Genomic DNA, 22776 nt, shown 5'->3' on the forward strand with positions numbered 1-22776 from the left:
CGGAGGTAATGAAATTTTACGGTATGTTTAGTTAGAGAGTGCCAGTGGCTCTATACCGGTATTGTTCAGAAGCGACGTTTTAGGCCTCTGGCATATCATTTCTCTACGAGCCCTTTTCTCAAGAACGCTGCTCAAGGCGCCGGGCGCCACTGGTGACCTTCTCCTCTGGCGAAGCGCTTTACGTAGCTCCAGCCAAGAGCGCGCTACATATTTCCGCTACCTCCACACTCTCCTTCTTTTTCCGCGATAACCGTCAACTGGACGCTTTCGCGTGGTAATTAGCCATGGTTACGCTTTCCTACGCACTCGCCATTCTCTCCTTTCAAAGTTACTCCCCTTCAAAAAGTTCCCGTTGCAACCACCCTCCGCTTGCACCTTGCGCTCTAGCCATACCCTCAATTTTCTCCACTAACCACACTGAGGTTAGCAATATCTCCAACCTTGCCCCATCTTCCTACTTCTGTGTTTATCTCCTTCCGGTGAATCCTTTCTACGCTTTCGCCATACGCTCCTCCGACCAGGGGTAACACCGTTATGATCTCACTACACCCTCCCTCCTCCATGGTAACGTTCCAGAGTTTCCTTCATAACCGCCATTTGGTTAAAGTTCATAACCGCCATTTGATTAAAGTTCCCTCAGTAACTTTCCGCTGCCTGCAAGTTAAGCAACCTCCGGTTGATCCCAGTGGCAACCACACACCAGCTGCGCTTCCTTGGGTCCATGCCATACTGTCGTCTTTCACAGTAGCAATCGTGCAGCTGGGGACTGCTCTGCTCTTGCCACAACTTTCTACTTTTGCGGCAACCTCTTTGCGGATAGTTTTCAGTGGGTGGTCAGCTCCGGATGATGTATTCTGCAGGATCGCTAGCGCGCTATCATCCTAACCTTCACCAAGGTATGGTGGCATTTGTCCACGAGAAAAAACGGGCTGTCTAACCCTAGGATTGTGTCATCATTGGCCTACATTTGAACACATAATAATTTATCTGCCTTGTATTCACCATGTATATGCTTCAATCCGGTTGTATAGAGTTATGCTGCCTACTCTTAATTTTTTGGCGTAATGAGCGTAACTAAAGATATAATAAATCTCTGTGAGTAAGGCTGCTACTCTATGTACCAGTAGCGGTTCACTTTTTATCGCTTAATTCCCTTTACTTGTTTGCTGTAAGCAATATTTCTGAAAAAGTGATGCGTATGAAGATGGCACGGAAGATTTTCCTTGTGATGACGTGCCACTAGAGGAATTGAAGTGCAGAAGAGTAGTGGTGCGAGGTGTTTCCGCAGGGTGGCTACCTCCGCATGTCGTGCTATCTAGTGTGCATTCGCGGCGAGAAGACGTGCAACAGATGTAACCGCGTAGATCGAGGCCCCATACACTGATGCACACGCGACGGCCTGTAATTCGAGAGGTAAAAATAGCCAAGGTGGTGTGACTTACCACTGAGGACAACGTAATGTTCGACGTCGTGTAAAGTGCGCGGCAGGAGCTTCAGACTTTGCTAACGTGTTGATCATCAGGAACTGTGCACTAGTGTCTTTGGCTATATTTTCCAACTGGAGAATAGTAGCGTTGTGAGAGGGCTTTGCCGCTCGAAATAAGAGGCTGTTAATGTCTGGTCAGGGTCAGAGAAAAAAAAAACTCAAGTGAAGCATCGGATATCAAAAGATCAAGAAGAAGGCTTCATAACTTGCTAAATCTCTAAGAATAAGTTGCGTCCTATAAAGAGGAACTAGAAGTGCAGAATTTTTCAACACATGAAAAAATCTAAGCGCGCCAACCAGACGCACCAGTTTCAGATATGTTGACTGTAATACACAATGTTAGGCGCAGAATGTTCCCGTGCAGTGTAAACGAAAGTTAGCAATTGTTGGCTGCCTACCGGACAGACTTGGATGTTCTGAAACTGCTTGGTACCTGGGAGCCCCTGTCAGAAAATTGAGCGATATGTTATTAGGAACAAATTTGATGATACACGATTCTTTTTGCAAATTTTAGATGTATTCTGAAGGTCAAATCTGCCATTCTATAGATCAAATCAATGGTCTCTTTAGGGAGCTTGAAGGCAATCTTCGTGCAGAAAAGAAAAGTTTTTGAAGAAATAGCTGGTAACACACAGCAAATGTCGGGTTCAGTGGAGCTCTCAAGTAATTGTGCTGTCATGAATTTCGTACAAATCAGCAGAAGCGTATATTTAAGAAAGATGAGGGAACTGACTTACTTTGCCTCCACCGAGCCGAATACGAAATATGTGCTGATCTTATCAGCAAGGTTCACAGTGAAACAGTCAAAAAACTTTTCTACAGTAGATAGCGCACAGACATAAGCAGCTGGAGCCTCACGAGACGTATCACACTTAAGTTGGATGAAATTTACATCAAGCCTTACTTCATTTATTTATACCAAGCCTTTTATCACGGTAAATTCCATTGAAGCAGCAACATCAGCACGTGTATGGATAGAAAGCCGGTTGAGTTATTTTAAAGCTGTGGTATATATCCTTCTATTTAAAAAATTATCTGCTAAGCTGCCGCAGCGGCTCAGGGGTCATGATGCACGGCTGCTGACCGTAGGACGCGGGTTCGATCCCGCCCTCGGCGGTCGGATTTCGGTAGAGGCGAAATACTAGGGGCTCGTGTATTGCGCGGTATGAGTGCAGAGTAAAGAAGTCCAGGTGGTCGAAATTTCCAGAGCTCTCCACCACGGCGTCCCTCCAAGGCCGAGTTGCTTTGGGATGTTAAACATTGTAAACTAAACCAAAACAGTATGACATAAAGATCATAACCTTAATGTTTCGGTTTTTCGTTTGGGCTGAAGTGCCATAAAACCAACAAAAACCGAAGCATTGTGGTGACTATCTTCATGTCATACTAAAAATGGGTATCTTAACTTTAGCAAAAGAAGGCTTTAAGCTTCTGGCAGTGTGTGATAATAATTCATTAAACTTAAGCAATTATAATGTTCAGTGAGCCGCGCAAACTTCGAATTGAGAACCCACACCTTGCGGACAGATTCCGACACCTCTTTTATGTCTTTGACGCAGTACACTAACTGAAATGTAAAAATAATAATTGTTTGGCAAAATCTTCTCCTTACCCAGGTTTGACCTAACAGCAACGTGTGCCCAGACAGGATTAGGAGTGCCGCATTAAAAGGTTTGGGACATGTATAGAGGCTAGAATCTTGCCAAGGTGTGGATAAGGTTTTACATGTAAGACCCTGAACTCTAGCAACTTGGACCGTCAGATATTTCAATTTGCATTGAGCGACTATTGCAAATTTCCACTACAGGGGGCCGATATTTCCGCAGCCCTTCAGTATGGCGTCCCTTCTAGCCTGAGTCGCTTAGGAACGTTAAACCCCCACAAAGCGTACATCTTAAACTTTCGAAAAAAATGACATGTTGGTTTACAATGCATTATCATTTTAAACACTAGAACGCTGAAAAAAGGCATACAGTATTGTAATGTTTCTCTGGAGCGAATATCTTGCCTAACAGGTCACCCAAAATGTACGTTTCTCGAATGCGTCGTCATGTTGCTCGATGGATGGGGTCCTACAAAGATGATACTCGTGTGCTCATTAAGCCCTGTTCGTTGCGATGTCTGCTGAAGTTTTTGTGAAGAATCGCACTAACGAGGACGACAGTTCAGAACTTTCACTGAGAAAATCAAATATAACAGGTATTGCCCTGCACTTTTACAGTCGCAGCTCCACCTTGAAGAAATGACAGTGTATAAATGGCCACACATAAGCTCCTGGTTACCCTCGCTGCAAAGTGTAGTACGAATGTATTGTTCAGTTATTTATGCAAGCTGCCAACTGATATTCACTGTGTTGCAAATTATGAATGCGCAAATGAAGAAAGTCACGCATTAATGTGGACAAACAATCCTAAAGTCTTTTTGAACCCCGGTGAGAATTCTCTCTTTCATTTTCAGTTGATGGCTTATGGTTTATAGGGGGTTAACGTCCCAAAGGAATTCAGGCAATGAGGGACCCCGTAGCGGGGGACTTCAGAAATTTTGACCGCCTGGGGTTATTTAACGTGCACTGGCATTGCAGAGTATAGGGGTCTGGTGAATTTCCCCTCTATCGAAATTCGACCGCCGCGCCCGGGATCGAACCGCGCCTTTCGGGTCAGCGTCGAGCGACATAACCACTGAGCCACCGCGGCGGGCTTTATGATCAGTTGAAATGCACAATGTAATTAGCCTGTTCCCCACGGCGGGCTCCTTCATGGGAAGAGCAAGATTGGTGTAGCCTTCATCACCGAGTGCAGTACTTGGCGAGCTATGGCGGGAAATTTTTTTACCTGCAACCAACTTCTCAGTGCTTGTGCCTTTTCACCTTGAAAAAAATATGCTAATCACGCGGAAATCACAAAAATGATGTGGCCTGCATTGTGAAGCAAAATAAAGTGATAGCGCTGCTGCAATTACATTAAATCGTTTAGTTATCATTGATAGTTGACAGTTAAGCGTTATATAAGCCATGTTTTACAGTCAGCATTAATTCATCTAACTAAAAACTACGTTTGCATGAACACGAAAACAGAAAGAATAGCATGTGCCAACTTCATCGTCGCTAATAAGAACCGCACTATTGATGCCTCATGCTTGAAGACGAACAAATACTGCTGAAGAATGTGTCCGCGCCCAAACATGATTCATGTATTCATAAAATGCAGAAATAGGCGGGCTGCGAAATAGCTCCGCTCGCTTACTCTGAGATGTTATGCAGTATTCACTAAGCCATTAATGCGCAAACTCTACGGAATATTCTCCAAGCCATCAACTAAACTTCTGGAAAATCTTTTAGGAGTTGGCATTTCGCAAGTGATCATAACACCACGCAGAACCAATAGGAAATTAAAATATCTTGCCCTTTTCAATTCATATTCTGAGCGCATCCCTGCAACTTGTCATTTATGGGATAGAAAACACCTGAAATTAACACGAAAGACCCTTACCACACCTTAAGAGCCTCTTACTTTGGACGGCAAAACCCTCTCGCAACGCTACCAATCTGCAGTTGGAAAATATAGTCAATGATACTAGTGACCCGTTCGCGATGGTCATCACATTAGTAAAGTCTGAAGCTCCTGCCGTGCACATTACACGACGTCGGACATTAAGCTGTCCTCAGTGGTCAGTCATACCACCTTGGCTCTTTTTACCTCTCGAATTACACGCCGTCGCGAGCATCAGTGTATGGGGCCTCTGTCTACGCGGTTACATCTGTTACACGTCTTCTCACCGCGAATGTACACTAGACAGCACGACATGCGGAGGTAGCCACCCTTCGGAAACTCCTCGCACCACTACTCTTCTGCACTTCATTTTCTCTAGTGGCACGTCATCACAAGGAAAATCTTCCGTGCCATCTTCATACGCATCACGTTTACTTAGAGCAAAAAAGTGAAGGGAATTAAGCGACAAGAAGTGAACCGCACCTGGTACATACAGTAGCAGCCTTACTAACAGAGATGCATTATATCTTTAGTTATTTTAAACACTTATTACGGCAAAAAAAATACGAGGAGGCATGATAACTCGATAAAACCGGATTGAAGCACTTACATCGGGAATACAAGGCACACAAATTACCATGCGTTCAAATGTAGGCCAAAGATTAGAAAATGCACACGATTAGACAGCCCATGTTTCTCTCGTGGACAAATGTCATACATTGCTGAAGGTTAGAATGATAGCGCGCTAGCGATACTGGAGAATAGATCATCCGGAGGTGACCACCCACTGAAAACTATCCGCAAAGAGGTTACCGCAAAAGGAGAAAGTTGTGGCAGGAGCAGAGCAGTCCCCAGCTGCACGATTGGTACTGTGCAAGACGACAGTATGGCATGGGCCCAAGGAAGCGCAGCTGGTGTGTGGTTGCCACTGGGATAACCGGAGGTTGCTTAACTTGCAGGCAGTGGAAAGTTGCTGCGGGAGGAGAGGGATATGGGGAGTGCATATCAACTTTAACTAAAGGGCTGTTAGGAATTAAACTCTGGAACGTTACCATGTGGTGAGATCGTAAGGGTATTAACCCTGGTAGGAGGAGCGTATGGCAAAAGCGTACAAAGGATTCACCGGAAGGAGATAAACACAGAAGTAGGAATATGGGGCAAATTTGGAGAAATTGCTAACCTGAGTGTGGCTAGTGGAGAAAGTTGAGGGTATGGCTAGAGCGCAAGGTGCAAGCGGAGGGTGGTTGCAACGGGAACTTTTTGAAGGTAGTAACTTTGAAAGGAGAGAATGGCGAGTGCGTAGGAAAGCGTAACCATGGCTAATTACCACGCGGAAGCGTGCAGTTTATGGTTATCGCGGAAAAAGAGGGAGAGTGTGGAGGTAGTGAAGAATGTAGCACGCTCTTTGCTGGAGCTACCTAAAGTGCTCCGCCAGTAGAGAACGTCATCAGTGGCTCCCGGCCTCTTGAGCAGCGTTCTGGGGAAAAGAGCTCGTAGAGAAATGATAGTCCAGAGACTTAAAACGTCGCTTCAGAACTATACACGTACATAGCCACTGTCACTCTGTAACTAAACATACCGTAAAATTTCATTACCTTAACATCTGTCGTCGCTATAGCTAACATTACAAAGTAGGCACAGTCGTATAAAATGCTACTCAACAGCGCTATGTGCGCTCCGTGTCGGAGAAAAACCGGTGTCGCCTGTGTCAGCGTCGGCATCACTCGCACGAACGAAAAATCCACGGAAAATCCCCAGAAGAACTAGTGGGAGGTGGGCCACGAAGGTGACGTGAGCTGGTGATGTTATCACAACCTTCCCTCTGGACTGCGAACTAACTACCGGAGTGCGAACAAATTGGCAAGTGACAGTTTGCGATATTTGACCCGAGGTTACTTAGGAAGAGCAGCGTGAGTATCAAGCCCAGCTCTTGGCAGCAGTTGCCATCGCGAGGCAGTGGCACATCACTTAACTTGTCAACCACCGCGTCAAGAGTAGTAAGATGTACAGTGTAGAGTGTAAAAATGTAAAGGGAAAAACGGCAAATTGCGCATATAAGGGCATTAACCTCTTAATGCTATCCTGCATAGCTTTAAGGTGGATTTTAAATGTTCTTTCCGTTTTTTTCTACAGTAGTTGTTTCTGCAGTGTTCGGCAACATTCTCTCGCATTCCATGCCAAAAATATCTTTTTCTCGGCGTGTCTTTTTATAGACTAAGCGTCCTCTTTCTGCGATATCTTGGCGTCTCCCACAACGTGACACCTTACTGACGAAGAGCATCTGCTCGGTCTGCGGTGTTGTGCGCTCAGTCTCTGAAACGGAGTTAGCCAGAAAAGAGTAAAGATACGTTACTGACTCTTATTTCCGAGCACTCAGTGTCGTCCACTATTCAGGGCGGGTGGATGAGTTATTCGCGCCGTGTACAAATGAGCTTCCTTTGTCGGCGGAGAACTTCGGTTACTCAGGCGTCCCAGCACTGCTAAGTGCCAGTACAACAATTGGTCTTCCTTGTCTGAAGCAACAATTATGTCTCTCGTGTGCATAGGCCCGCTGCTGTTTTCAGACACCCTGGTCCGTCATAACCATCGTGGATGCAGAATTTAGTTCCTCGGGACGTTCATGGCTGCATTCGCCTTCGTTCGTACGAAGCTTATAGGAGGACGTGCAATCCTCCATGTGTCCTTGTGGCACCTCACTGAGAGAACAATAGTGCACCCTGCCGCCACAAACAAACGACCCAATACATGAAGTCTCATGGCAATGTGCGGCCCTTTGCAATACCATTGCACACTTCAGTGTACCAATATTGGCATTGCCCCCAATAGCACAACCAACAATAGCCTTAATACTCCGCTGTTTTTCCAAAGTTATCATGCCACTTTATAGCACATGCAACAATGGCCCTAGTTCTCCGCAGTTCACAGTACTGGGAAAGCAACGTCACTTCATTTCCTACGATGGCCCTACTCGCCCACTTTAGCCCCTCATATCGGCAACGGAACTTCAATAACATGTAGTTGACATTATTGCCCCGATCCTCACTTACAATTTTAACATTTGCTTACAGTCAGCAGCTTTTCTAGCGAGAATGCAGTGTGCAAATATTACTGTTCAGTACAAACAAGGTGATCGTAATGAGCTGGGAAATTACAGGCCGGTATGTATTTTACCGATCTTTTCAAAACTGTTCGAAAAAGTCTTGTATTCGAGGATGACAAATATCATTGGAAAACAAAATCTGTTAGCACCACACGAGTTCGATTTCCCTAAAAACAAAAAAACTGAATCACTGTTCCTAGAGCAGAAAGAATATTTATTAACAGCGTTTGAGAACAAAGGAATAGTTGTCATTTTCGTGGACTTTTCTCACCCCTCCAATTTAGTTATCCGTTAAATTTTGCTGATAAAATTAAGTAAGTATGGCATACGAGGACATGCACTAGCTCGTATGAAATCGTATGTATCCAATAGAACTCAAATTGTGAAAATAGGCACCTTTACATCGAAGGCTAAAACCATCCATGATGGAGTGCCGCAGGAAAGTATTTTAGGACCTTTACTTTTTAATTTCTATGTGAATGATACCGTCACTATTTACTCTAAAGCAAAATTTATTATTTATGCAAATGACACTAGTGTTCTTTTTGCTGGCAATGATATTAATCTTCTTGTTGTACAATGTAACAGTGCAATGAAATTCCGAGACGAAAGGTCGAGAGTAATTGCAATGAAGATAAATGCAAGCAAAACAAAAGCGATTATATTGAGGTCAAAAAAGAAGCAGATACTTCTGCATCAAGATATTACAATAACCTCATGATGCATCGATTTAGTCGAGAATTCCAAAAGTATGGGTGTCGCCTTTTTCGCAAACATGTCCTCGGATAATCACGTCAAGCATGTTGCGAGCAAAATAAGTTCAAATAACTAGTGTAGAACGGTCGTTTAGGACATATCGTTCCCACGCACATCAAACGTTTGCTTTATCATTCACTCTTTCAATCACGTTTCAACTATTGGCAATTAGCACGGGAAAGCACAATATCCACTAATATAGAACACATCCACCTCTTACTGAAAAAGTACCTCCGACCCACACATAATGCTACTTATACTGATTCCATATCAACTTTCTTTAACAACTCTGGTGCAATTCCAGCTTGCAATCTCTATAAATATCGCTTGAGTCATGTATATAAACAGGAAAATGCACAGGAATATGAACAATATGCGTAACTTATACCAATTGTCGGACAGAACTAGGAGTTACATTACAAGACCCTTCAAGGATTGGTCAGTACCGATGTCACGTTCAAATTACAGGAATCAGTGTCTTAAGTATACTCTACCAAAGCTTTTGAATTATCATAATTTGGTTCGTTTTCATCTCTTCACGGGAACCTACAAGGACCTCCGGCAGATGTATTTGGTTTCTATGTAATGCTGTCTAGCCTTGTTATTTTCTTTTGCATTTGTAGCAGTGAGTTCCGCTGTTGTTTCCGTTTACTATGAGTACTATATAAGCATCACATTAAATATGTGTGTATATATTGGGTACCAAGAATATGTTTGCTTATGTGATGCTGCAACTCTGCCGAAATAAGGGATTGCGGAGCCATCAAGCTGCCCAAGGACAACTTTTTTTGTACACAATCCCCCCCTCTGCATTTGATGGCACATAAAGGATTTCATTTCCTTTCAGGTCCGGTGCTGTAAGAAGGACAGATTGCCAATTGTAAGCTTCTCCACATGTGGGAGGCACACCTCGGTCTCCAAAGAAGATGGAGGAAGCAATTGCACGACGAAGCTTCGAGAAGATGGACTCCTAAACTAGAAAAGGGGATTGAGGCGTATCTTCTTGCCCACCATGAGAAACAATGTAGAGACATTTTGCGATCGCATGATTGGGCAGTTTGTGTGTAAGAAGGCGTGGCAAGTTAAGCGACATCTTGTTGACTGGACGCTGACCAAATTGGTGCACAGAAACCAGACGGCGAGGCTATTACATCGATATGTAATTTGCGTGGCATACTTCGTGAAGGCGCTCAACGGTCGGTACATTAATAGTACGACAGAAGGTCGACTACTTAATTACAAAGGAAGGGAGAACACGGAACTGGACGCAGATTTTACGCTGACGGAAGTTGGATTTGCCTTTGGGCAGCTGCGCAGCAGATCAGCGTCTGGGGCCAGACAGAGTGACGACTAAAGCCCGGGATACATGAAGCGTGTTTAAAACGGCAAGTCGGCGATTTTCGCCTCACGGCGCGCACTCGACAACCGGCGTCGAGAAAAACGCCCGCCGCCGTCAATCTGGACCCGCCAGATATTGACGCGCGGCGTCCGGTGAGACCGGAAGCAGTGGCTAAATGGAGCCAATAGCAGAGCAGAAACTCCGCTCTTCAGGTTTTGGTGCGTCTGCCTGCCGCCGCCAACATAGCCGCTAATTTCGACGGGCTATGCAGTGATTTTGGCACGGAAATGTATTGTCGTGAGAATAAACGCTTCGTCACACATGAAATCTCGCTTTTTTTGGAGAACAGGGCCTAATCATTGATCTGAATGCCTCCGTTTCCTTCTTGAGGCGAGTGTGTCGAAGAAAACCGCCGCCGCTGGTGCTCGCTTTTTTTGGAGAACAGGGCCTAATCTTTGATCGGAATACCTGCGTTTCCTTTCTGAGGCGAGTGTGTCGAAGAAAACCGCCGCCGCTGGTGTCCGCGGCTGAGCGGGCGTCCAAAGTTACGCAATGGCATGCGTTAAAGCACGAAAATCTGTATAGATACTTATGCGCACGCGCTAAAATTCATACAGTGGTGTCGAAGTGAACATTTTCGTAATTTTAACTGATTTGTCAGGGTCGCTGCTCTCACAGGCCTCCTTGCTCAGTGGTGTTTGCCACTTGTTGATCACATTTGCTTCCGTGTCGAGGGATACGAGGCGGGGCGCCGCCGCTTCTACGCTCCGTGTATCTCCAGCCGGGCGTCGCGCCACTGCGATGTTTTCTGCCGCGCAAATATCGTCGAAAAAAACGTCGAATGTATCCCGGGGTTAAGGTTTTGAGAAACGGACTACAAGTCCGTTTGTTTTTTTGAGAAACGGACTACAAGTCCGGAATTTCAAAGAGACGTGAAGACGTTACTTGAATCTTCCGAAGGCGGCCTGCGGAACGAAGTGCGCGAAGTTAAAAAGGAGCAGATGGAACTGACTCACAGCATTGAGTATACGCAGAAGGACATAGAGGAACTAGAGAAAAAATTGCAGCTAGAAGCGGTGAAAAATTCGAAACTAATGATCGAAAATCAGGAGCTCAACTCTCGATGTGCTTCCTTAGAAAAAAAGTCTCGAGATCTTGAGATCCGGCTTGTTCAATGTGAACAATACTCTAGAAACAACAATATTGAAATTCAAGGTGTCCCAGAGAATGAGGAAGAAAATGTGACTCTGATTCTGTCAAAACTTGGTGATGCAGTCAGAGAACCAGTCACAGACTTGGATGTCGAGGCCTGCCATCGCGTTCCCACTCGCAACTCCGGCAAATCTAACATTGTTGTTAGGTTCAAATCCAAAGCCAAGCGTGATGATATGCTGCAGAAATCAAAAAAAGATGCGGCTTACTGTCGAGGATCTTGGACTGGAAGGCACGGCTTCAATCTGTATCAACGAACACCTAACGCCCGAAAACAAAAAACTTCTTGGAGCTGCAATAGCAAAGAAAAAGGAAGTTGACTGGAAGTACGTGTGGACAAGAAATGAGGCTATTTACGCACGCAAAACTGATGGATCCGATGTCATTCGCCTGTATCTGCACGATGATTTACAAAAATGGAATAGTAACTAGTCGCTCAGCAGATGCATCTTTTTTCCGTTTCTAAGACTAATATAAGTCAAAGTCAAAGTCAAAGTGTTTATTTAGACAACTCAATGGTACAGTATATGGAAGAGACGCCCCTTTTCACACCATGGGAGTTCAACTGCTCTCTAAGAAACAATAAGTGTGGTAAATGTTTGCAAATGCTACACTTGAACATGCAGTGTGCTTTAAATAAGACGGATCATTTGAACCGTTTTTTGTCAAGCCTTCAGTGTACATTTGACGTAATCATGCTATCTGAAACATGGTATCGCTTCGATAGTGACGTTATTCGATTTCCAGGCTATAATACATTCTTTCTTAACCGAAGCTCAAAACGTGGTGGGGGCGTAGCCCTTCTAGTAAAAGAAAGCTATTCGTGCCATATCTTATCGGAACACAATCTGAGCAACGAGAATATTAAAATGCTTACAGTCCAATCTAGCCGTCAATCATTTACCGTCGTTTACCGCCCACCACAAGGCAATATGAATGAGTTCCTGCGTGTTTTTTAAAAAGAAATCACTTTTTTGTCCGATAACTTCTTATCTTGTATAGGAGGTGATTTTAATATAGACATGGGTGTTAACAGTCCTGCACAACAAGAATTCACAATATTGCTTCAAGCCGCTAGCTTCCAGAACGTTATAAATAGCCCACCACGCATAACTTCCACTTCATCTACCATTATCGACCTTTTCAGCACAAATTATGATGTGCCTCTCACCGCAGGGCGTTTTGCAGTAGACATCAGTGACCATCTACCTGTTTTTCTGCGCGTTGAGACTAATCCCCTCCCAACACAAACCTTTAATCCACGTCGGCAGTGTATTTCCCAGAAAAACCTTGAAACATTTAGAAGTCGCATAGAGCTAGTAGACTGGGAACCTGTTTTCTTAAACACCGACTCGGATGCTGCCTACACAGCTTTCTTGCGACTCTTTTTACCAATCTATCACGAATGTTTTCCTACTGTTGAAGTAAAACTGCCGAAAAACGCTCGCAAACCATGGATGTCCCCAAGACTTATAAGACTTGTAGAAAAGAAGCACAGGATGTTTGCTGAATTTATTAGGACTAGGGATACTTCACTATTGTCCCGTTTTAAAGCATTTCGGGACTTTTTGAACAAAGAACTCAAAACAGCTAGGACCACTTAACACAATAACCTTTTTGATAAGGAACTCTCCAATCGCCCTAAAGAAAAATGGAGGCGCCTTAATCTACTTTTGAATAGAATTACACATCCAAATAACATGACAAGTTTAGTAGTTGATGGAACTAACCTGAGTGGGTCTCGTTTGGCCGGTGCTTTTAATACATTTTTTACTACCGTTGGAAGTCGGTATCACAGCCCTGACTTCTCAAAATTTCTGGGTGATAGACTTCCACAATCCCTCTTCTTTGAACCTACAGATGAAAATGAAGTATACTCTATTTTAAAAAACTTGAGAGACACGACAAGCTTAGAATCTTGCGATCTCCAGAGTCGCCCAATAAAGTATGTCCTGCCTTCAATAGTTCCCTGCTTAACGCATATATATAACACGGCGCTGACTACAGCCCACTTTCCTCCTGATATGAAACTTGCCAGGGTGGCAGTAATCTTCAAAAAGAGGGATAGAAATAATTCAAGCAATTACAGGCCCATATCGGTCTTACCTTTCTTCTCCAAGGGGCTAGAACGCGTAATTCATCATCGAACTCACAATTTCCTTCTAAAGCAATCTATTATAAATGACTGCCAATACGGGTTTACCAAGAAGAAATCAACAGAACATGCATTACTCGATCAAAAAGAATATATATTAGGTAATATTGAATCCCAGAAGCTTACTCTTGGAATCTTCGTAGATTTCAGCAATGCGTTTGATACCCTCAATCATAACACCCTCTTTGCAAAACTTCATCATTACGGTATACGTGGCCATGCCCTCAACCTTTTCGAGTCGTATATGTCCTCGCGTTCACAATATGTTGTCATCAATAACTGCCGCTCTGATGTCCTATAGATTTCAAATGGAGTGCCACAGGGTAGTCTCTTGGGTCCTATACTTTTTAACTTATATATAAAGGACATCACTAATATAAACAACGAGATAAAATTTACTATTTATGCTGATGACACCCCTTTGTTCTGTTCCTCCACTGATATTAACCAATTAACCGGTTCAGCGAACTTAGTATTGACTGCTCTGAAGGAATGGTCATCCTCAAACTCATTGACAGTAAATAAGGAAAAAACAAAGGCGATAATATTTCATGCTAAGGGCAAGTTGGTAGAGAATGCACCGCCTATCTTTTTCAGTGGCACACAAATCGAATATGTTCAATCATTCACATCACTTGGCGTAGACTTTACCCCTTCAATGTAATGGGATGCTCACATAAACAAGGTCTGCATCAAGCTTTCTAAATTCATAGGTATCGTCTCTCGCCATAAATATAACTTACCTACAAAGAGAAAACTTGACCTTTATATGCATTCTTTTTTTCATACTTAGGGTACTGCTATTTGGTATGGGGAAATACTACAGTGTCCAATTTGCAAAAGCTTTTTCTTCAACAGAAGAAAATGCTACGAGTCATTACAAATTCCTGCTATGACGCCCCAACTCGTCCCATTCGAATAAAAGACAAAATAATTCCAGTTTCTAGGTTGTTTGAGTACAGGTTTGCCTGTTTTTATAAAAAGCAGACTGCAAGAGATGACCCCTTTTTGTCCCGTATTGTGCAGCTGGTACCACACAACACGCCGTATACCACTAGAAACGCTGAAATGTTTTCGGTACCCAGATGTAGAACAAACTATGGTTTTGCTATGTTGAAATATATACTACCAAGATGTTTGAACTCTTCTCTTTATAACAATATAAACACAATGTCTTTTCGTGCACTTTGTGAAACTTTTATTGATTAGGTTGTATTAGTAGTGAAATACATATGTCGATCGTTTTTTTTTCTTTCGTTGTCATTGTTTAATATATCTAACCCCCTACCTGCATTATAGCACAATCTATTTTGTTTGATGTGTGAATTGTTATTTGTATGCCGCAAGAACTGCCGCTGCTGTCATCGTCGACTTTTTCGGGTGACGAAGCCCGTCAAGCGGTTATTGTGAACCGCTTTCAATTCGTCACCCACGCTTTCTGTAATGGCAAAAAGCGAAATTCATTCATTCATTCATTCATTCATTCATTCATTCATTCATTCATTCATTCATTCAAGTCGGTGAGCGAACTCACGGACTTGATGAATAAATGCTGGCGTGAAGCAGAGCTGCAGCCTGAGTGGAAACATGCCGGAATCACTTTTATTCTCAAACCAGGAAACAAGCTGTACGCAGAGAGCTTACGCACCATTTCACTGACCTCTTTTGGGGGGAAGCTGATGGAGCATGGGGTTCTCAACAGGCTTCAGGACTATGTAGAGGATGGTGAGCTGCTCCCGCCCACAATGTCTGTCTTGAGGGCCAACTTGTCAGCGGAACACTTTATGATACTGCTTACGAGGGACATAGTGAACCAAGGGTGTGGTACGGAGACTAAAGCCATTTTGGAACTTGACCTGAATAAGGTTTCCGGTAGTGTGGCGCACAATGCCATTGTGGGCCACAACGTTTCGGACGTAAACCTAGGAGGCACACCCTTCCGGTATATTAATTCTTTCCTTAACTATAGAATTCCTGAAATATCGGCGGGGGAAATTAAGTCGGACTCCTTCCCTCTGGGGGGAAGGGGGACGCTGTAGAGTTCAATGCCCTGACCGTTTCTCTTTAACCCTGCTTTAGTTAAGTTGCCACCGAGGCTGGGGGAGGCTCCGGGGCCTAAACACACGTTTTACGCCGACGATATTACGGCATGGGTTGACAGGGGCAGTGATGGCTAGCTGGACGAGACGCTGCAGCAGGCAGTAGATGTTGTAGAGGAGCTCGCTGGGGAGGCTGCACTATCTCGATCACAACCCCAGTCGGAGTTCCTTGTAGTGCGAGAAATACCAGGCAAATACACGCGAGGCGCTGCGTGCGACCGCCTCTGCTGGAAGTGAGGGTGGGGAGGTTGCCGGTCGCTGAGGTCCCAACGATCCGTATCTTGGGGTTGTGCGTGCAGGCGAAGAGAAAGAATAAGGAGGTATTGGAATGGCTCAAGAGCAGGGTCAGTTCAACGGTGAGGCCGATGAGGAGAATAGCCAGCCACAGGAGAGGGCGAAGGAGACAGATGTGTAAACTGGCGCAGACATTCATTGTGCGCCGGGTGGTATATTCACTTCCCTATCTTAAGCTGGACGTAACGGAGAGCGGTAAGGCAGAAGTGGTGATCAGGCAAGCGTACAAGGCCTTTTTGGGCCTACCGAACAACGCATCGATGGACCGTTTATTGGGCCAAGGGGTACACAAAACCTTGTATGAGTTTAAGAGTTTAAGGAGGCGCTTCTTACGAAGCACATGACTAGGCTGTCGAGAGCAGGGGATGGGAGAAACATTCTTGAGAAGATCGGCGTAGGAGTGGAAGCTCCTCGCAGAGAAAGAAAAAGACAGCTACTGAGGGTGGTATGCGAGTGTTTGCACATCATATCTTTGCCGAAAAACATGCGCCCGATGCATCATGAACACAGAAGACAGGCGAGGGCAAAAGCGCTGTGCGCAAAGTAAGGGTAATAAGAAGGGGCTGCCTACGTGTACGCTGGTGAGTATGGAGACAGGCAAGCATTTACGATAACGGTACTGGCCGCGCGGGGACGCTTGTGCGCTTCCGAGCCGGTCAGAACCATGTCCTACTAGGCGGTGGAGGAGACGGCAATCGCTCTAGCGACAGCTAGAACAAAGGCTGATCTGATTTTCAGTGACTCGAAAACGGCCATCTACAATTTCGCGAGGGGCAAGATATTATCTGTGGCATATCGGCTTTTGAGCCGAGTCAGACGTGGAGGCATGAGAGATGTTCAGGTGCTGTGGGTACCGGGGTACCTGCGCACTCCGGAAACACGGGAAACGAGGCAGCTCACACACAAGCTCGAGGTTTCGTCAACCGAGCAGGTGAGTCGCCTGTTCCGGGAGGGTTTCAGAAAAGTAGGCTGGTGTCCTTCCATGACATTACAAACCAATACAAGTTTAGTCGGAGGGCTTTCCCGCGCCGGATAAGACATTGGTCAAGGATCAGGGGTGTGTTTAGAGAAGTCTCCACACGAGATCATTCACAAGTCATAATACACCCAGCAAAATATATATGCAAGAGGTGAAGCCAGAGTGTAAATGGTTCAGGTACCAGGTGTCACAAAATTCGGCGCAACTTTGAAAAAAAGAAACAAAAGCAGGGCCACGCGGACGCATCTCGCCAGCACTGGTCGTAAAAATTCAGGAGGCACTTTGGCTGTCTAAGGTGCGTAGTTGCGAAAGCGTTTTCCGTATCGCTTTGCCTGTGTGACACTGGTGATGTCGCCATTGGATGACGTACCACATAATTGATGACGAAGTACTGACAAACTGCCAATATGTGGCTAATTATTGATTAATTACTAAATACCAATTAACTGCTAAATTGATGACTCTTAAGCTTCGCCTTTAGGAGTGCATCTCGACAGCGTGTTATAGCGCTGCCAGGCAGTCCACGGAACACCACCACCCTTTCGGTGCGATGCGTCGCCCTTTGAACTCAACGCTTTTTGAGGACCGGAAATGGCGCAGTAATTCTCTGTCATCTCGGTGGACACCCGAACCGCACCGTATAGGAAGGGAGTAGCGCATCCACCCGTCCGGCGCGATGCCTTGCCCTTTGAATGCAACGTTTTCTGAGGAAAGGAAATGGCGCACTAATTCTCTATCAGCTCCGTAGAAACCCGCACCACACCTAGAGGAAGGCAGGAAGTGGGAGTGAAAGAAGGAACAGAAAGAGGTGCCGTAATGAAGAAACTGAAGCTTGTATTTGAGGAAAGGAAATTACGCAGTAGCTGTCTCGCATGTCTCGGTGAACACCCGTCAAAACGCCGACACGGCTCTCGACACTGCTGTCGACACGGCTGCCAACACAGCTGCTAACGATAGTACGAGGCATTAAATGCTTTCGCTTTATAACGGGGGAGAAGGAAGCCCCCGGAGAGCTACTTGTGTGTGCAGCTGCCCCCTCGACCACCGCTTGCCGGAGGGAATGAGTTAGCCACGACGTCGATTTTTCTAGAATGTCGAGGGGCTTCTACTCCTAACCGGCGGAAAGGGCGTCGCCATGCGTGCGCAAAATCATGTCCCCTCCTCTTGTTGTCAGGGTGGAACCAGCGGAACACAGACGCAGGACAAGAAAAAAGGAGGTACACACACCACACCAACCAACTAGCCCAGCGATTTACGCTCCCCTCCTCTTCCCTGGCACGTCGGCGGCGGCGCCACGCCACAAATTACGAGAAGCGCCTCGGAGGGACTCCCGACTTTTGAGCAATGAGGACGGGCGGCCTGCGGGAAAAGGAAAATGAGACTGCGCGAATAACAATGCGTGTATGTGCGCGCCTACTTTCGCGCGTAGAACAAACAGACGCGGACCAAGCCTATATAAGTATGTCGTTGACCACTGTCAGTTTAGCCGGAGCCGCCGTTTTAGGTTCATCTTAGCGCGCCTGCTTGACTCCCGGGAGAACACCACTTGCCCAGCGACGGACCAACCAGGCAGCGTGCGTCAGTCTGCGGGACAGCATCGTCGTGTATCTGTGGTCGTCGGACTGTCGCAGTGCCCGGTGAACAAATTGTGTTTTGTTTGTTGCCTCTGTCACTTGTGTTAATGCACTTTAGGTGCAATATCTCTTTTCTATTGGCCGCCGCGGTGGCTCAGCGGTTATGGTTCTCGGCTGCTGACCCAAAAGACGCGGGCTCGATTCCGGCCGCGGCGGCTAGAATTTCTTTGGAGGAGAAATTCTAGAGGCCCGTGTACTGTGCGATGTCAGTGCACGTTAAAGAACCCCAGGTGGTCGAAATTTCCGGAGCCCTCCACTACGGTGTCTCTCATAGCCTCAGTCGCTTTGGGACGTTAAACCCCATAAACCAACCAATCTCTTTTCTATTGTAATCTCTCTCGAGGTTTACTTTGCACGAGTTGCATTGTTTTGTTAATGACTTGGTATGTGTTTGTACCAGTGATTGTGAAATTCTCTGTACCGTCTGATTGCTGTACAAAATGTGCTTTGTTTGTGAACCGTTGGCTCCGACCCATTCTTCGGATTGCTACCAGCGGAAGCTGGGCACCAAGCGGCAAAAATATCTTGCCACTTCGTAGCAGTTCACCACTGAGCTTGCCACGCTGAGTCGAGGGCATTTCCTTTGAGACCAAGACCGCTACCTCCCATGCTCTAATGGTGTCTGAGAAGGACACGCTAAAATTGCATGAAGTTGGGTGACAGCAGGCCACTTACGATCATATCCTGTGCGAATGTAAAAAAGAGCCGCCTTCTGCGGCTCTGCTGCAGGATCCTTCTCTTGAGCAGTGGGAGGCCGTGCAGGCCAGACACGGCCGTCCCGGTCCGGGCCGTGGATTCGGTCGGTCAGGTCGCCGTTAGTCGAGGATTGATGGCCATCTAGCACGGAACCATTTACACATGCTTTTGACGAAACAGTTTCCAGCTCCTCCACTGAGTAAGGTGATCCGCAAGCACTCTTTTTCCGTAACGGGATAATTCTTTTCTGTATTTGTCAAAGTGCGGCTGGCTTACGCAACAACGTTCTCCGGGAAACTGGGAAAGAACTGCGCCGATGCCCACGCCGCTGGACTCAGTGAGAATTTCCGTGCGTTGACTGGGATGAAAATGGCGGAGGATCGCACGGGACACTAGAATGTGCCAAAGCGTGGTGAAGGCGGCCTCACATCCAGGTGTCCAAGAAGAGAGGTTGGGAACGCTGGCAAGCATCTCATTCAGCGGAGACAGGATAGAAGTTCTGCACGAAACAGCAGAAATAAGAACATAGGCCTATAAAGGTACGCAGCTGGTTTGGTTTGGTTTATTGGGGTTTAACGTCCCGAAGCAGCTCAGGCTATGAGGGACGTCGTAGTGAAGGGCTCGAGAAATTTCGACCACCTGGGGTTCTTTAACGTGCACTGACATCGCACAGCACACGGGCCTCTTGAATTTCGCCTTCATCGAAATTCAGCCGCCGCGGCCGGGATCGAACCCGCGTCTTTCGGGTCAGCAGCCGAGCGCTGTAACCACCGAGCCACCGCGGCGGGGTAAAGGTACGCAGCTCTTTAAGTGAAGTAGTACGTGGGAGCTCGGCGGCTGCATGCAGTTTGACAGGATCGGGAAGCCCTTACAAAAATGCTTCTTGAGACAGTGTTGAAGTTCTCATGAGCAGACTCAACACGCCATGTTGAATTTTTGTTGTGACCAGGATGGGCTAGTGTTGGTGAATTGTTGAGGCCGAGTTGAAACTCATTGGAAAAGTGGCCACTGTGCTAGAGTTGAGCATTCTCAATGAAATTTCTGCTTTGCGTTCAAGTTGAATTCATGTTGGAATTACGGGAGTGAATCAACACGCCATTCTGAATCTTGGCTGGGGTAAAAAAGCAAAAAAATCCTGGGAATGCATTCGTATTGCGCCAGATGGACCGACTACCAATGCAATTTTCGGCGGTATATTCATATTTATTGCTGCGATTTCTCGTTAACGTGAAGCCATCACCCCCTGTGACGTAGCGCTCCACACATACGCACAAACACGTATGTATATAAATATATATATACATACATACACCCTAGCCCTACACATCCATCAGATAAATAGCATGGGACAGTACTGCACACGAGGCTATAGAAAGAACTGACAGAGTTCATCTTGATCTTTAGTGCTACCTCGGCTTCGCCCTTATATAGTCCTACTCAGGGGTGTCCGGACCTGCGCAGGTTGTGGCCTGCCAATCAACAAAGTTATGTCAGTTATTACTCTTAATATTTATTTATTTTATGTGTAGTAGAAGTAATGAAGTTCATATGCAACTGTCTATTATTTGACGACCTTCATTTATTCGTAAACAACTGAATTAAAGCATTAATTAAGCGCCCTTTTTTATGAGAGCACATACGAATCCTCCAAAGTAGGTATGCCTGAATGAGCATAGTGCACTTTTTTCTATGCAAGAAAATGACTGAGTGGTTTATGAGAGTTTTAACGGGTGCTGCATGCGTTCTTAATATGTGTAATGTGATCAGGTTCTGTTTACACGATGGATGTCGAAATGATTTCATTTAGTTAGGCTTAGAAACGGCTGCCTTGAGATGATTCAACTTAAATCCAACAGAAATTGCTCAACAGTAAATCTCTTGACTACGCCCAACAACAATTCCGTGTAGCAGGTGTTGAGTAGGCTCAACATGCATTGAGTTCATGTTGGTTTCCAGTTGATTCAACCGGAGCTCAACAAGGCGTCAACTGAAGCTCAAAAGTCATTTTTGTAAGGGAGAACGCCTTCTTTTAGACGACGGGGCCCAAAGTGGTAAGATGCCGGGCAGCGAAGCAGCATTGTTCAGGTTCAGTTGCAGGCCGACGTCACTCAGACATTGCAGGACACGCTTCATGAGGACCAAGTGAGATCAAAGTGTTTGTTTAGAAAAGACGACGACATTGTCTAGGTAACACAGACACGTGTGCGAGTTGAGTGCGCTGAGAACTGCGTCCATCATGCACTCGGATACGGCCGGCCCATTGCTCAAGCCGAACGGCATATTGTCATATTTATAGAGGCCGTCCGGCGTGACAAAAGCTGTCCTTTTTCCGTATGAGAACAACCGGGTGGGTGCATTTGCTGTTGGAAGGCTGGGTGACGCCGTGCTGGAGCATGCCATCCACTTTGCTAATCATGTCACGCTCAGTGGGCGACACGCGATACGGGCGCTGGCACAAAGCAGCGTGCCTGTCGGTGTCGATGCAGTGAGTGACGACAGACGTGCGGCCCCAGTGATGCGTGCGGGAAGTCAAAGGACGGATGGAAGAACTAATCGACGAGCTTATCGTGCTGTGCTGGCGAAATACTGGCATCCGTAGAGCGGGAAAAAACAAACGGAGGCTTCGCTTGGCGCAGAAGCAGGCGAATCGAGTGCAGCTATCTGGGGAGAGGAGAGGTCGTCAGACACGGGGAATCTAACGTTATCATGTGATTCAACATGTTCCAGACATTCACCTCGGTGAAGCATTGACGGGAAAGAAAAAGGTTTGGGCACGCAATTGCGCTGTGGCCATCGTAGATAATAAGAAAGGCAAAAGGAAGGAGTGGCGACGGGCAGCAGCACGAGTCGATGGAAGACCAGTCTAATCGGACAAGGAGGCACATGACAGGGGCACCTGGGCTGCAGAGAGGGCAGGGATGTTAGTATCGGCAGCAACCAGCATTTGAGCGGCATGGGCAGAGGTAGTGCACGGGAGGGGGAGTGAGAAAGCGGAGACAGTTCAATGCTGGCACGGGCACAATAGATGATCGAATGGGTGAGAGAGTCGCACATCAGAATGATGTCATTAGAACAGAGGGAGAGGTCAAGAAACTCGGCGACGTACAAAATGTTCCGTATAACGAGGCGAGCTGTGCATGCCGCCAAAGTTTGAACGCGGTGCGAGCTGGCCGTGCGGCAAGAAAAGTTCAGTACCTGCGTCTTCACTTCCGGTAATCGGCCGCAGTGGTCGGCACTCATAACAGAGACAGCAGCACCAGTGTCCAAAAGGGCGAGTACGGAGACACCATCGACTAAAAATTCTACAACATTGGCGGGGGAAGACAGAGGGCCTAGAAAGTTTGATAGAAGCGTAGTTCTTGCCTCCGGAACTGCGATGCGGTTTGTTTTTTGCTCAGGGCGGGAAGGTAGCGGTGGCACATGAGAAAGAGAGATAGGCAGCGGGGAGAAGGCGACCGGCGTGAAGAGTACGTAGGACGGTCAAGATGGGAAGAGTCCGTACAGAGGCCAGAGGAAAGAGGTGGCAAAGGAGGCGTAT

The 22776-nt window shown here is 46.1% G+C and overlaps 1 pseudogene; it reads left to right on the forward strand.

Annotated features, from left to right (window-relative positions):
- The first annotated feature begins 14194 nt into the window (after positions 1–14194).
- On the forward strand, positions 14195–14745 carry LOC149334074 (uncharacterized; annotated as a pseudogene).
- The last annotated feature ends 8031 nt before the right edge of the window (positions 14746–22776 follow it).

The sequence above is a fragment of the Amblyomma mixtum genome, chromosome 8, assembly GCF_055824585.1.
Source record: "Amblyomma mixtum isolate Tamu chromosome 8, ASM5582458v1, whole genome shotgun sequence".
Taxonomy (NCBI): Eukaryota; Metazoa; Arthropoda; class Arachnida; order Ixodida; family Ixodidae; genus Amblyomma; species Amblyomma mixtum.